Genomic DNA, 15,529 nt, shown 5'->3' with positions numbered 1-15,529 from the left:
TCCACTCTTCTCTAAAAATCAATGAAAAAATATCCTCAGGTGAGGATTAACAACAACAACAAAAACCGGATAGGAGTCGAGATTTGAACAGGAAAGGGCACACAGTAGGTTCTGGGGTGCCAACAGTGTTCTATTTCTTGACTTCGGTAGTGGTTGTACAGGTATTTGCTTCATAATTAACCAGTGGGTAGTAGTTTTTTGCTCTGTGCACTTTTCTGTATGGGTGCCATATTTCACAATGGCTTTTGAAAGACAAAGAATATTTGTTTTCCACACTTAGAATCACGGTGTCTTAAGCCTTCATCAGAGAGACAAAATGAAAGAGAATGTAAAATAAACAGCTGTTTAATGAACTGTAGCGTGACAAAGTCCATAGGGAAGGTAGTGGCTTGGACTGAGTCTAGGAAAAAGATTGCCAAAGGCTAAGAATTTGCTGTTGTTTATTCAGCACTAACAATGGCAGAGGGACACTGTGACTGGAGGATCACCAGCCAGGAACAGGGATGACGCCTTGTTCCACCTCAGGACAAAACAAACAGAATTACTGGCTCCCTGTGCTCTGCCTCTGGGCATGCTAAGAAGCCTTCACATGACTAATTTGGTTTCTTGAGTATTTACTAGTAGAGACCAATACAGTATTTATTCCTCTTGCTCTTCAAAAGGCACCATTAAAAAAATGAATTAAAGGCATGAATATTCAGATTTCAGGAGAAATATACTTCTGTTATATATTAATAAAACGATACTCTGATTTAACTGTTTAGTCTCTACAGGCTTGTACAGTATGTTGTAATTCCCTAGGAAATTATCGCCTTTGGGTGATCTGATAAAATTGAGTTCTTGAACCTGTAAAGCAGAAGCTCAGACCTTAGTCCCAGCTTTACCCGTCAAAGTCTCACAAGAGACTCAGGTGAACTCTTAGCCAGCTTATCTCATCTCATCAAAACCGCCTGGTTATCACCAAGGGCATGTCTGGGAGGAGGACCCTGCCTGGGGAGAATTTTGACTTGGAAATAATCTCTGTGGGGAGGACTTCTCTAACCCTCACATTTTATTTAAGAAGGAAGTTGGGCTCAGTAATAAAGACATTATAAAAAAGAAACCTCCAGACTAAGATCCCTCATGAACACTAATACAAATATCCTCAAGAGAACGATAGCAAATAAAATCTAGAAATATATTCAAAGAATCATGACCATGTGGGTTTTATCCCAGGAATATAAGGCTAGTTCAACATTTGAAAAGCAATTAATATAACCCATAGCAATAGAATTAAAGAGAAAAATCATATGATCATCTCAATACTGTATAGTCAGAGAAAAGCATTTAATAAGATTCAACATCCATTCATGAGAAAAATTCTCAGCAAACTAAGAATAGAAGGAACTTCCTCAAAAGGATAAACCTACAGTGAACATAAAATTTAATGGTGAAAGACTGAATCTCTTTTTCCTACGATTTGGATCAGGGTGAGGTTGTTCATTTTAATTACTTCTTGTCAATGTTGCAAGTCCTAGCCATTACAATAGGCATGAAAAATCACTAATATAAATTGGCAAGAAAGTCACAAAGCTAATACAGAGAGGTCCTGTATATCTTTTACCCAGTTTTCCCCAATGGTAGCATCTTATACAACATATAAAAACCAGGAAGCTGGCATTGGTATAATGTTAGTAAACTGATTTTTGACCAATGTACCAAGGCAATTCAATGGAGCAATTCATTTGTGCTTTCAACAAATAGTGCTGGATCAACTGGCTATAAGAATGGAAAGAATAAAGCTGACACAAAAATTAATTTAAAATGGATGATAGGCATAAACATAAAAGCTAAAACTATATAACTTATCGGAGAAAATCTTCATGACCTTGGGGTTAATAAAGATTTCTTAGGACACAAGAAAGCACTCACTATAAAATAATAAAAATGATAAAATAGACTTAAAATTTTAACCTCTTGCTCTTCAAAAGGCACCATTAAAAAAATGAAAAGGCGCCTGGCCTGCAGACTGAAGGGTCCTGGGTTCGATTCCAGTCAAGGGCACATGCCTGGGTTGCAGGCTCAATCCCCAGTAGGGGGCGTGCAGGAGGCAGCCAATCAATGATTCTCTCTCATCATGGATGTTTCTCTCTCTCTCTCCCCTCCCTTCCTCTTTAAAATCAATAAAAAACTATTAAAAATAAAAACAAAAGGCAAGCCATAAACTGGGAGAAAATATTTCTAACACATATATCTAACAGAGGAATAGTGTCCAGAGTGTATAAAATCCTTTGTAACTCAAAGTATGAACACCCCAATTAGAAAATGAACAAAAGTTAATAGGTATGGGGGTTTCTTTTTGGAGTAACGGAAATGTTCTGGAATTAGCAGTGAAATACTAAAAACCACTGAAAAGTACACTTTAAAATGGTGAATTTTGTTATGTGAAGTATATCTCAATTTTAAAAAAGCACTCTAAAAATGGGCAAGAAACTTGAACAGACAATCCCCAAAAGAAGAAATATGAATAGCCAATATGCATATGAGAAGATGTTTACGGTAATTAGTCATTAGGGCTAGGGAAATGTAAATTAAAACCACAATGAGTACCTCTTCACACCCACTAGAATGATTAAAAATTTTTAAAAATTACAATCCCAAGTGGTAGATGATGTGTAGCGGCGGGAACTCTCCAGCACAGTTAGTAGGAATGTAAACTGGTACAACCCCTTGCACAGTTTGGAGTTTCTTATAATATTAAACACACCTATCCATGACCAGCAATTCCACTACTAGGTATTTACCCAAGAGAAATAAAAATATGTTCTGCAAAGAGATTTGTACACAAATATTCACAGCAGCATTATTCATAATAGCTAAATAGTGGAAACAGCCCAAAAGGCCATCAACTGAAGAATGGATAAGCTAATTGTGATATAGCCATACAACGGGATTCTATTTAGCAATAAAAAGGAAAGAATGGCTGGTACAGGAAAAACATGACTGGATCTCAGAGACATTATGTTGAACAAAAGAAGCCAGACCCAAAAAGAGTATGCAATGAATGATTCCAGTTATACAAAGTTCTAGAACAGGCAATAGAAATCAGATCAGTAGTTGGTTGGAGCAGAGGTAGGGGTTGGGGAACTGACTATATGGGAGATGAGGGAACTTTCTGGATAGATGATGTTCTATATCCTGATTGTAATGGTAGTTCGGTGAGGGCACACATTTGCCAAAACTCATCAGATTGTAGAGTTAAAATCTATGGATTTTAATATATATCAGTTATATCTCAGCAAACTTAAACAAATTTAAAAGAGCATGAGATCTGGAAACAAACTACCTGGGGTTGAGTCTTCTGTCCTGGCTCCACCGTTTAAAAGCTGTATGACTTGGACAAGTTACCTATCCTTTTTAAACCTGTTTCCTCATCTGAAGAATGGGGATGCCACTCAGATTTGAGAGAGGGAATACACTGTTGTATCCAGGTGTTGTGTGTGTGTGTGTCAAAAACGGCTCTGTGCTATGTGCCAGGCACTGGGCTGAGCAGTTTGGACAAAAGGGCAACCAACTGGATGGGAAAAAAAGATGTGCATGGTGGGCTCCTCGGCTCCTTCTTTTCACCCTTGAACTCCAGGAGGGGCGGTAGAGTGGGGAATGTATTTGTTTGCTAGGGCCGCCACACAAATTACTGCAAGCGGAGTGCCTTAAACAACAGAAATTTATCATCTCACAGTTCTGGGGGCTGGAAGTTCCAGATGAAGGTTTGGTTTTTCCCAAGGCATCTTCCCTCGGCTCATAGATGGCTCTTCTTGCTGTGTACACACATGGTCTTTCTTCTGTTTGAACCTCTCTCCTCTAAGGACCCACGTCAGATTGGATCAGGGCCCACCCTAAGGGCCTCCTTTTAAATCAATCACCTACTTAAAGACCCTATCTCTAAGTGCAGCCATAGTCTGAGATCTGGGGGGTTAGGACTTCAACGTATGAATTTGGGGCAGGGGCATAACATGATGAATCCAGATTTGATCTAGTGAGTAGAGAGGTAGCTCAGAACAATCGACAGAAAGATCGGATCAGTTGTCTGTTTTGCCATTTTATAGCTGCAGGACCTTGCATGTGACACTTACCTACAAACTTGACCACATTAAAAGGAGATATAGTCTCATAGGGTTATTGGGAAGAGCACATTAACATGGGATTAACTAGATTAGGCCATGCCTGTGCCCTGGAATAACACAACAGTTGAGATGATGGGGTAATGATCTCAAAATAAAAAGTTTAAAAGAATGACAGCAGGCCTGGATATCTGCCTACGAAGAAGCTCCAAGATACATAACTGAATTAGCAAAGCAGATTTCAATTCAGGCTCCAGAGTCACTGTGGATTCTAACGGAATTGTTCTAACTGAATTGGTGTTTGTGTTTAAAAACAAACTAAAAACAAACAAAGGTTTTTCTCATCTGCAGCCCAGGGCTAAAAACAATTGATAATAATAAGGGCTAAGCTATTATTTTGTCTTTACTGTAGCAGCCGCTATTCTAAGCACTTTGTGTATATTAACTCACTGAATCCTCACAACCGCCCCATTTCACAGCCGAGAAAAGTGAGCCACAGGTTAAGAAGCTTATTCGTAATCACCGGACCTAATGGATGGTGGTGAGATCTGAACCCAGAGTGGTTCCAAAAATCTAGCAGCATTCCATGCGGTGGGGGAGGGAGAAGAGCAGCATTTAGGAATTTCCCATGTTCGCCTATAGGGGAGGGGACCAGCAATCCAATGAGTAGCCAGGGTTGGAAACTTCGAACCACTGTTCCCAACTGCCTGATAGAAACCTCCCAGGGAATTCTTTCAGTGAGAGATTCCTGAACATATTACCCGGGGAGTCTGATTCCTGCGTCTGGGGCAGGACCCAGGAACCCACATGTTTAGCCAGGCTCCCAGGCAGGGCCGGCACCATGGGCATGGGGCCTTGCTAGCCGCGTCGAACCAGAGCATGGTTCAAAGCTCTGCTGGGGACAGGTGGAAATTCTTCCTAACTTTATCTCCCAACTCCTGTTTCCTAAGTGATGTGTCCTGGGGGCTCGGAGGCTCAGCACAGCTGTGATCTCACCTCTCTGCCTCCCTGAAACCGGTTCTCCACAGCCCGTGCCCGGCCCACTGGTGCCCTGGGCTATCCCCTGCCCTGCGGCCACTGCTGCTCTCTGCCCTTCACCCTCCAGTCCTGCCTGCCCGTGTTCAGTCCGTGCAAAGGCAGGTTACTGCTTCTCTGTCCTCCCTCCTGCCTGCCCGTGTCCAGGGTGACGGGAACGCACGGGAGGGGACACCCGTCTATGCTTCGCAGGGTGAGTTAGTTCAAAGAGGTGACATTTGGGAGGAAGGTGTAAGTAGGTATGGCACCAGAAGCAATCAGCAGTGGTTCTCAACCTTCTGGCCCTTTAAAAACAGTTCCTCATGTTGTGACCCAACCATAAAATTATTTTCGTTGCTACTTCATAACTGTAATGTTGCTACTGTTATGAATCGTAATGTAAATATCTGATATGCAGGATGGTCTTAGGCGACCCCTGTGAAAGGGTCGTTCGACCGCCAAAGGGGTCGCGACCCACAGGTTGAGAACCGCTGAATGAGAATGATGCAGGTGCGAACGGGAACCGGGCTCACTCGGAGTGTAAGACTGTTCTTAACCCGCAGCCGTACTGTACGCTATAGAGTCATCCCGCACGTGGAAACTACTGATGCCCCCCCCCCCAACTCCCACGCCACCCCCCAGTTCAATGGGTCTGGGATGCCGCCCAGATATTTGCCTTCTAGTTCCCCTGTGATTCTCATCACCTACCAAGGTTAAAGGACTGGAGGGGCATCCAGGTGGTTTCCACGGTGTTCTCTGCACTTGGACTCGGACTTTCAGGGCCCCGCCCCCGCCCCTCCCGTGCTCAGGGCCGCTCTCGCCCGCGTTTACACAAGCAAAAACGGATGCGGGGAGATTCAGGCGGGACTAGGGACTCGGACCCTGTCCCTGCTCCCAGTCCAGCCACCCCCGCCCCAGGCGCCGCGGCGCCGGAAACCCCAGAGCGAGCTTGCCTCAGTGCCTGCAGGACTCCGCGCGAGGGGCTGCGAGATCCAGGTGTTTCTTCTGCTTTACTTGATCCCGGCACCGGACACCTGTGCGCCTGAAGGCAGGCGGTGGGCTGAGCCCCGCCCGAATTTTTGCCGACTCTGGGCGCGGCCAACGCTAGGTGGCGCCCGAGAGCTGGACCTGCTGAGCTCCCTGCGCCCTGGGACTGTGGGGGCGCTGGGGGCCTGGGGGGCCTGCTGCTCTGGGTAGCAGAGAATCACCCCTTGTGAGGCCCCGTTTCCTCACCTCTTTCATGGGGCTGTCGGGCGGGTTAGTACAATCACTTCTCAAGACCTAGCACTTGCCTGGCCCCTAGAGAGTATGTAATGGAAGGCACTTACCTTTTTGCCTTCTCTCACTAGGGAGGCCTGTTTTACCAGGTGGGTTGCACTTTTTTATTAGCAAATCTGGAAGAGTTTTCAAAGTTTTCTTGCTCTCAGGACAGTCGATTGGCAAGAAAATCACATTTTTTAAAAACAGGGAATTTATCAAAATAAGGTCAAAGAACATATTTTCTACACTCATGTAATTGGTAAGGAAAGTAAGTCACTACGAGGACCCGGAGTCACTATAAAATCCCGACGTTAAAAGGATCCAGTTTTGTTCAGTGTTATTTCATGTAGAGTGCTTTAAATCTTTAAACATTTTATAATAATATTAGAAGCAGGGACCCGTCACTGATGGGTTGCTACTAATGTTAGCCCTCCCGGATGCACAGAATGTCACAGAAAGCCCAACAGCCAAGCCCATTTGAAGTAAAGTGTCATCATCTTGCAGTTCTGAATACTTAAAATATTTCCTTTAGAGAAACTTGAGTTTGCTTTTGCAAAGTAGTCTTTCCCATTGTTACCAATTATTTCTCTACTCCCTCCCCATTTTATTTGAAAGATTTTGGCAACTAACATTTCTTTGCCAGTATCTGGGTCAGACCCTGGAAATATATAATAACAACAACAACAACAACAATAATAGTAATAGTAATAAACTCTCTCTATCCCTAGAAAACTCACCATCTAGTGGGGAGAAAGGATGATATGTAAATAACACCAACACTGTGTGCTCAGGGACTTCATGAAAGCCTGTGTGTTCAGGGGAGCGATTCATTAAATTTTTAAACTTTGTATTATGAAAATTTCAAACATAAACAAAAGAAAAGGAATAGTATAACGAATCTGCTCTGCTTGTCACCCAACTTACAAAATTATCAACATTTTGCCAATTTTGTTTAATCTATGCCTCACCATCTTGCTAATTATTTTTACAGTGTTATGAAAGTAATATAAAACTCATACCATAAAATTCACCCATTATAAATGTATAAATCAATAATTTTAATGAGTTTACAGTTGTGCAATCATCACAATCCAACTTTTTAAAAATTTAAATTCTTTATTGTGGAAATTATTACATATGTCTCCTTTTTCCCTCATTGACCTCCCCCCAGCCCCCCCCACCTCCCAGCACATGCCCTCACCCCCTTACTGTTTGTGTCCATTGGTTATGCTTATATGCATGCATACAAGTCTTTTGGTTGATCTCTTACCCCCCTCCATCCTCACCTGCCTTCCTTCTGAGGTTTGACAATCTGTTCGATGCTTCTATATCCTATATCTCTGGATCTATTTTTGTTCATCAGTTTATGTTGTTCATTATATTCCATAAATGAGTGAGGTCATGTGATATTTATCTTTTTCTGACTGCCTTATTTCACTTAGCATAATGCTGTTGCAAATGGTAAGAGTTCTTTCGTTTTTACTTCAGTGTAGTATTACATTGTGTAGATGTACCACAGTTTTTTAATCCACTCATCTGCTGATGGGCACTTAGGCTGTTTCCAAATCTTAGCTATTGTAAATTGTGCTGCTATGAACAAAGGGGTGCATATATCCTTTCTGACACAATCCAACTGTTGATCATTTCTACTATCCCCCCAATTTTGCCCATGCCTATTTGAAGTCAATCTTCATTCTCATCCCTAGCCATACACAACCATTGATCTTCTTTCTGTTGCTATTGATTTGCCTTTTATGGATATTTCATATTAATGGAAATTAATAATATGTGTTTTTTTGCATCTGGTCACTTTCACTGAGCATGTTTTCAAGGTTCATCCATATTGTAACATGTATCAGAACTTCATTCCTTTCTTATTGCTGAATAATATTCCACTGTATGAATATACCACATTTTATTTATCTGTTATTAGTTGATAATACATTTGGGTTATTTCCACTTTTTGGCTATTATGAATAACACATCTATGGATATTCACTTTCATGTCTTTTTGTAGGCATATTAGAGTGGAATTACTGGATATTTATGGTAACTTTATACTTAACATTTTAAGAAACTGCCAATTTCCCCCCAAAATGGCTGTTCCATTTTAAATTTCCCTCAGGAAAAAGACTCTAATTTCTTCAGATCCTTGCCAACACTTACTTCTTTTTGATTTTCTAATTGTATGAAGTGACATCTAATTGTAGTTTTAATTTACATTTCCCTAATGAATGATAATGTTGAGCATCTTTCCATATGCTGATTGGCCATTTGTATATCTTGGTTAAAATGTCCATTCAAACCTTTTGCTCATTAAAAAACAACTTTTAATTTTATTATGGCTTTAGATTTATAGAAAAATTGTGAGGAGAATACAGACTGTCCATATTCCTCACACGCAGTTTCCCCTATTGTTAACATTAGAGTGTGGTACATTTGTCACAATTAACCGAAGTCCACACTTTGCTCAGATTTCCTTCGTTTTTACTTAAGGCCCTTTTTCTGTTCCAGGACCCCATCTGGGACAGCACATTACAAATAGTTGTCATGTCCCCTTAGGCTCCTCTTGGCTGTTTAGCATTTCTCAGACTTTTTTTTACCTTGACCTTTGATAACCTTAGCAGTTTTGAGGAGGATTGGTCAGGTATTTTGTAGAATGTCCCTTCATTGGGATTTGTTGGATATTTTTCTTGTGATTGGGATGGGGTTATGGGTTTTTGAGAGGAACACCTCAGAGGTAAAGTGCCTGTATTAGTCTGCATGGGGCTGCCATAACAAACACCATAGACTGGCAACTTAAACAACAAAAGTCTGTTCTCCCACAATCTGGAGGCTGGAAGTCCAAGATCAATGTGTCAGCAGGGTTGGTTTCTCCTAAGGCTTCTCTCCTTGGTTTGTAGATGGTTCTCTTCTCCCTGTGTCCTCACATGGTTTTCCCTCTACCTGACTGTGTCCTACTCTCCTCTCATATAAGGACACCAGTCATACTGGATTAGGCTCCAACTCAATGACCTCATTTAACGTCAATTACCTCTTTAAAGATCCTATCTTCAAATACAGTCACATTCTAAGGTGACGGGAGTTAAGACTGAACATATCAATTTGGGGTGGGGCATCATTCAGCCCATAGAGTGCCATTCTCATCAGATCAAGGGTCCATGCTATTAACATAATGATGTCGATGTTGACCTTGATCACCGGCTGAGGTGTGTTTGTCAGGTTTCTCCACTGTTTTTTCCACGTAGAGTAGAAATCATGATGTGCAGTCCACACTTAAGTAATGGGGATTATGTTCCATAAAACCCTTGGAAGAAACATAGGGTAAATCTTCATGACCTTAGTTTTGGCAATAGAATCTCAGATATGACACTAAAAGCACAGCAACAAAATAGAAAATAGATAAATTGGAGTTCATAAAAACTCAAAACTTCTGTTATCAGAGGATATTATCAAGAAAGTGAAAACACAGCCTACAGAATGGGAGAAAATATTTGCAAATTATCTACACTAATAAAAGAGAAACATGGTAATTAGCATACGACCGCTACCCTTTTCATTGGCTAATCAGTGAGTATATGCAAATTAACTGTCAGCCAAGATGGTGGCCGGCAGCCAGGCACTGAAGCGAGCAGGGAGGCTTGCTTGCTGCAGACTCCAACGTTCCCCGCCTCACTTGCCGGCCTCTCAGCTGCAAGTCTAAGCAACTATATACTATGTTGCAAATAAGAAGGTAAACAAAACCCCAGAAAACAGCCGGACTGAAACCCAGCCGGACCGAAACATTGTATCCATGTTTTCAGCAGCGAGGCCTCAGAGCTAAAGCTGGCCCAGAAAAAAAAAAAAAAATGAAAACAAGGAGCGGTTGGAAGCTTTAGTCACTCGCCAGCCGGAAAACAGCCCTCAGCCCCTCACCCAGACTGGCCAGGCACCCCAGTGGGGACCCCCACCCTGATCCAGGACACCCTTCAGGGCAAACCAGCCAGCCCCTACCCATGCACCAGGCCTCTATCCTATATAGTAAAAGGGTAATATGCCTCCCAGCACCGGGATCAGCGGAGCAGCGAGGCTCCCGGCACCGGGATCAGCATGACAGGGGGCAGCGCCCAAACCCCCTGATCGCCCTGCGGCTCTGTGTGTGACAGGGGGCGGGGCCACAACCTCCCTATCCGCCCTGCTCTGTTCGTGACAGGGGAAGGCACCCCAACCCCCTGATCAGCCCTCCTCTGTGCCTGATAGGGGGAAGCTCCCCAATCTCCTGACTGCCCTGCAGCTCTGTGTGTGACAGGGGGCAGCGCCCAAACCCCCTGATCGCCCTGCGGCTCTGTGTGTGACAGGGGGCGGGGCCACAACCTCCCTATCCGCCCTACTCTGTTCGTGACAGGGGAGCCCTACCCTGAGCATGACTGAGGGTGGCATCTCAACCTCCCGATCCGCCCTGCTCTGTGCATGACGGGGCGGCGCCCCAACTCCCCAATCGGCCCTGCTCTGAGCCTGACCAGGGGCTGCACTTAGGGATTGGGCCTGCCCTCTGCCACCTGGGAGCAGGCCTAAGCCAGCAGGTCGTTATCTCCCGAGGGGTCCCAGACTGCGAGAGGGCACAGGCCGGGCTGGGGGACCCCCGCCCCCCGAGTGCACAAATTTTTGTGCACCGGGCCTCTAGTCCTATATAATAAAAGGCTAATATGCAAATCAATCAAACGGTGGAACAACTGGTCGCTATGACGTGCATGGACCACCAGGGGGGCAGATGCTCAATGCAGGAGCTGCCCCCTGATGGTCAGTGCACTCCCACAGGAGGAGCACAGCTCAGCCAGAAGCCAGGCTCACATCCTCTGCAGCAGCGCTAAGGATGTCCGACTGCCACAGGGAGCGAGCCTAAGCTGTCAGTCAGACATCCCCCGAGGGCTCCCGGACTGTGAGAGGGTGCAGGCCGGGCTGAGGACACCCCCCCCCCCAAGTGCATGAATTTCATGCACCAGGCCTCTAGTATATCTAATAAGGTTCTAGTATCCAGAATATATAAAGAACACTGACAACTCAACAACAAAATGGCAACACTTTAGCTTTTACAAAAAAAATGCTGTAATGAAGAAGCCTGTGCAGAAATCATTTTGCCTGTTTGAGCAGATCCGTAGAATAAATTCTTAGAAGGCCACATGCTTCTCTAATTGTGACAGCTCTTGCCAAGTTGCCCTCCATTGAGGGTGCACCAGTTTAGATTTCTGCCAGGATTAATTTCCAAACCCAGTCTGAAATATGCCAACACTAACAAGACTGCTCATTGCAGTGTTACTCATAATAGCTTCGAACTAGAAACAGCCCAATGATACTCAACAGGAGAATGGATAAATAAATCATGGTCTTATCATACAATGGAATACTACATAGTAATGAAGAAGGACAAAGTTCTGCTACCCACAATGTGGAGGAACCTCACAGGCATGTCAATGAGTGAAAGAAGCCAGGACTCACTGTGGGATTCCAGCGAGATGAATCAATTATGCAGTTACAAGGAAGAAGACATCTTCCTAAGGTGACAGAGATAAAAACAGTGGTTAGCCTTGGATGGTGGGGTTATTGACGACACAGGCACAAGACAGTCCCCTGAGGTGCTCAAAATGTCCTACACCTTGACCTAGCTGATAGTTACATAGGTGTATCAATAGGTAAATACTCATGAAGCTATGTGTAAGCTATGGCTCAATTTTTTTAAAAGGCTTTTTTTTCTTTTCTTTAAAAGCAAACACTAAATGTGCTAACAACATGGTCAGGACAGCAGGCAGTCTCCATATCTACAAAGGGTCACACGGCCGACCCTGTGTCTCTTTTGTCCAGTCTTAAACCAGCTGTGGGTTCTGGTTGTAAGGCGGGGGAGGTCTGTAGCTCCCTCCGGGCCGTATAGGGTTCCTCCCGCACACTCAAAGGTGTGCCCAGTTGGGGGCTCTCTTATCGAACTCCCCCAACGCTGCCCCTGCCCAGACCATTCTCTGCACCAGCTGTTGAGCAGCTGCCTGGTTATTTATAGCCTTGGGGCTCTGCATGAAAGGAGCCTCATTCAGCAGCCCTTTCTCCTGCCATGGACCCTGATCCTCCCCCCCCCCCCCCCCCCCCACTCCCCACCTCACACACTCCCATCCCCAAGCTTTCCTGTTCCTGGAACATTCCAGGTCCCACTGCTGGGCTGTGTGTTTTTGTGATGAGGGGCCTGCCCTGCAGAGCTGATTCCTGGGGGTCATCTGTAGGACTCTCCTTGAAGTGACCTTGAATGAGATGAAAGAGCTAATTTCCCACCAGACTCGGGGCTGGTCCAGGTCTTGGGCACTCAGCTGCCATGCCGTCTCCCAGGTGAAGTCACATCCACTTAGAGGCTCAGCAGGAGGGTTCAGTTCCTTCCCGGGCAGCATGATGGTGGCCCTGGCCTCTCCTCTTCAGGATCCTGGGCCTTCTTAGCTGAAGAGGCCAGCCAGGCTCTGTCCATCACGCTCCTCCTTCGCCTGGTGCAGGCCTCCCGGAGACCGGGCACCCCCCTGCCTGCCCCATCCTGTGGGAGCTTCTGGTTCGGAGTCCAACCCCCTCCAGGACAGTTTAGCAAGGGGCTCAACTCTGCCCTCCTCCCCACCCCCTGTTCTAGTGGGACAGATGGAAGCATCCTTCGGGAGCCTTGAATCTTTTCTCTAAGTTCCCTTTGGCACCAAGTTAGTCCCTTTTTTTAGCATTTCTTTTTTTTAAATATATTTTTATTGATTTTAGAGAGGAAGGAAGAGGAAGAGAGAGATAGAAACATCAATGATGAGAAAGAAATCATTGATTGACTGCCTCCTGCACGTCCCCGACTGGGGACTGAGCCCACAACCCGGGCATGTGCTCTGACTGGGAATTGAACTGTGACCCCCTGGTTTATAGGTCAACCCTCAACCACTGAGACACGCTGGCTGGGTCCAAGTTAGTCTTGTTCCTCATTTCAGAAAATCAGGACACTCCCACCCACCCCCGAATCAAAAGGGTGGTTTGCTACCCACCTCCCCAGCCTGAAGGGAAGGAACCAAACTCCCTGCTTTCATGGTTCAGCTAAAAACTCTGTGGGGAAGCCCATACCCTGGGAACAAGGTATAGAACTTCAGCTCTTCTGTGTTGTCAGAGGAAGGGAGCTTATTGTAGGAGATAGGATCTGAGAACATGATCTAGAAGTAGTAAAGGCTTTGCCTGTCTGCCTTTTCCTTCCTTCCTCCCCCCTCCCTCCCTCCTCTCCTTCCTTGGTGAAGCGAAGGATCCCTCTGACTGCGGAGGAAGGTTGGTTACACCAGATTTAAATGGATTTCATTGCATTGGTGTAATGCATAAGGTCCACGTTCTTTGTGTAACAGACGAGCTGAGCGAGTTGACCGTCCAAGACAGTGGGACTGCCCCATCTCTATGGACTGAGAGGTGGGGCAATGAGGCTAAACAGTGTTCAAGAGCAGAGAAGTTCACTTTGCTATGACCTATCACAGCGGTTCTCAACCTGTGGGTCGCGACCCCTTTGGGGGTCGAACGACCCTTTCACAGGGGTCGCCTAAGACCATCGGAAAACACATGTATAATTACATATTGTTTTTGTGGTTAATCACTATGCTTTAATTATGTTCAATTTGTAACAATGAAAATACATCCTGCATATCAGATATTTACATTATGATTCATAACAGTAGCAAAATTACAGTTATGAAGTAGCAACGAAAATAATTTTATGGTTTGGGGTCACCAAACATGAGGAACTGTATTAAAGGGTCGCAGCATTAGGAAGGTGGAGAACCACTGACCTATCACCTTCTCCATGGCCTGTGTGCACCTGACCCATCAGAATCCCCGCTGGGGCTCTGGAGTGTGGGCCGCCAAGCAGTTACTGGCAGAAAAACAAGAGCAAAATTAGCTTGCATCTTTTGCGTCTGTGGCTGCCTGCCAACGTTTCCTCCAAATATGCACATTTTCATTCTGGAAATTTTTGTCAGGTTTATTGCAAATGAAAGAGTGAGCAGACAGAAACAAAATGACATTTGCTGGGCTGGAAGGACTGTTTCTAAATCTATTCTCACGAATACACCAATGTTTGTGTGCTTTTCTGGGGGGACTTTCCTTCATGGGGGTTTAGAATCCTAGTCAGAGACAGCCTTAGTTTACCACTAGTCGTGGGTCTAGATCAGAGCTTTTCAACCAGTGTGTGTGGTTGACCTCCTTTCCCTTAGATCAGGGGTCCTCAAACTACGGCCCGTGGGCCACATGCAAATACAAATATTGTATTTGTTCCCGTTTTGTTTTTTTACTTCAAAATAAGATATGTGCAGTGTGCATAGGAATTTGTTCATAGTTTTTTTTTAAACTATAGTCCGGCCCTCCAACGGTCTGAGGGACAGTGAACTGGCCCCCTGTTTAAAAAGTTTGAGGACCCCTGTCTTAGATTGTCAAAAAAAAAAAAGAAAGAAAAAAAAAAAGAAAGAAAGAAAAGGAAGAAAAAAGACAACAGCCAACACAACAATAGCCCTCTGGTATGAATGATTAAAAATTATACCTATTCTTTTTGTCATAACAGCAAAAAGATATATTTTTTGGTGTGCCGCAAAATTTTAATAATTAGTTTATGTTGCCATGCAATGGAAAAGGTTGAGAACTGCTGGCCTAGATGCATGCACGTTTCCACATGTGCGTAGTAAACAGGCATATGGCCACTGTATGGCAAGGGCCATTGTAAGCCACTGCTGAAACATATGCAAGACAGATGGGCACTAAATCCACAAGATAATGGAGAATTGTAATGAATTTCATGGGCATCACATTTTTATGTTCCTGTAAACTTATGAAAGCCATGAAATTAAACGACCGCCTCACAACAGTACCAGAGTGACTAATTTAATTGGGGGGCGGGGGGAAGCCCTTTGGAAAAACCAATTGGTAAATCAAAACTAAAAACTGAGAATGATATCCTCGAGTTTTAACATTTGCTCACAGATCCCTTTGGCTATAGGAGTTTATTATACAAGATACTCTCTTGTTTTACAAAAGGACGTGATGTCTCCAATCACACGGGGCAGGTCCCAGGGCCCACCTGGGATGACGATTCAATCTCAGGAGAGCCACTGGGCTGCAAAGGGGGCCCTTCCAGGCCATGACTGTATTTA

The 15,529-nt window shown here is 44.5% G+C and overlaps 1 pseudogene; it reads left to right on the top strand.

Annotated features, from left to right (window-relative positions):
- LOC102249248 overlaps nucleotides 1–6,311 on the top strand; it is a 13,583-nt pseudogene extending 7,272 nt beyond the window's left edge.
- Nucleotides 6,312–15,529: the final 9,218 nt, after the last annotated feature.

The sequence above is a fragment of the Myotis brandtii genome, unplaced genomic scaffold (genome assembly GCF_000412655.1).
Source record: "Myotis brandtii unplaced genomic scaffold, ASM41265v1 scaffold397, whole genome shotgun sequence".
Classification (NCBI taxonomy): domain Eukaryota; kingdom Metazoa; phylum Chordata; class Mammalia; order Chiroptera; family Vespertilionidae; genus Myotis; species Myotis brandtii.
The sequence above is the reverse complement of the archived record's forward strand: the minus strand, read 5'-3'. Positions and strand labels throughout refer to the sequence as shown.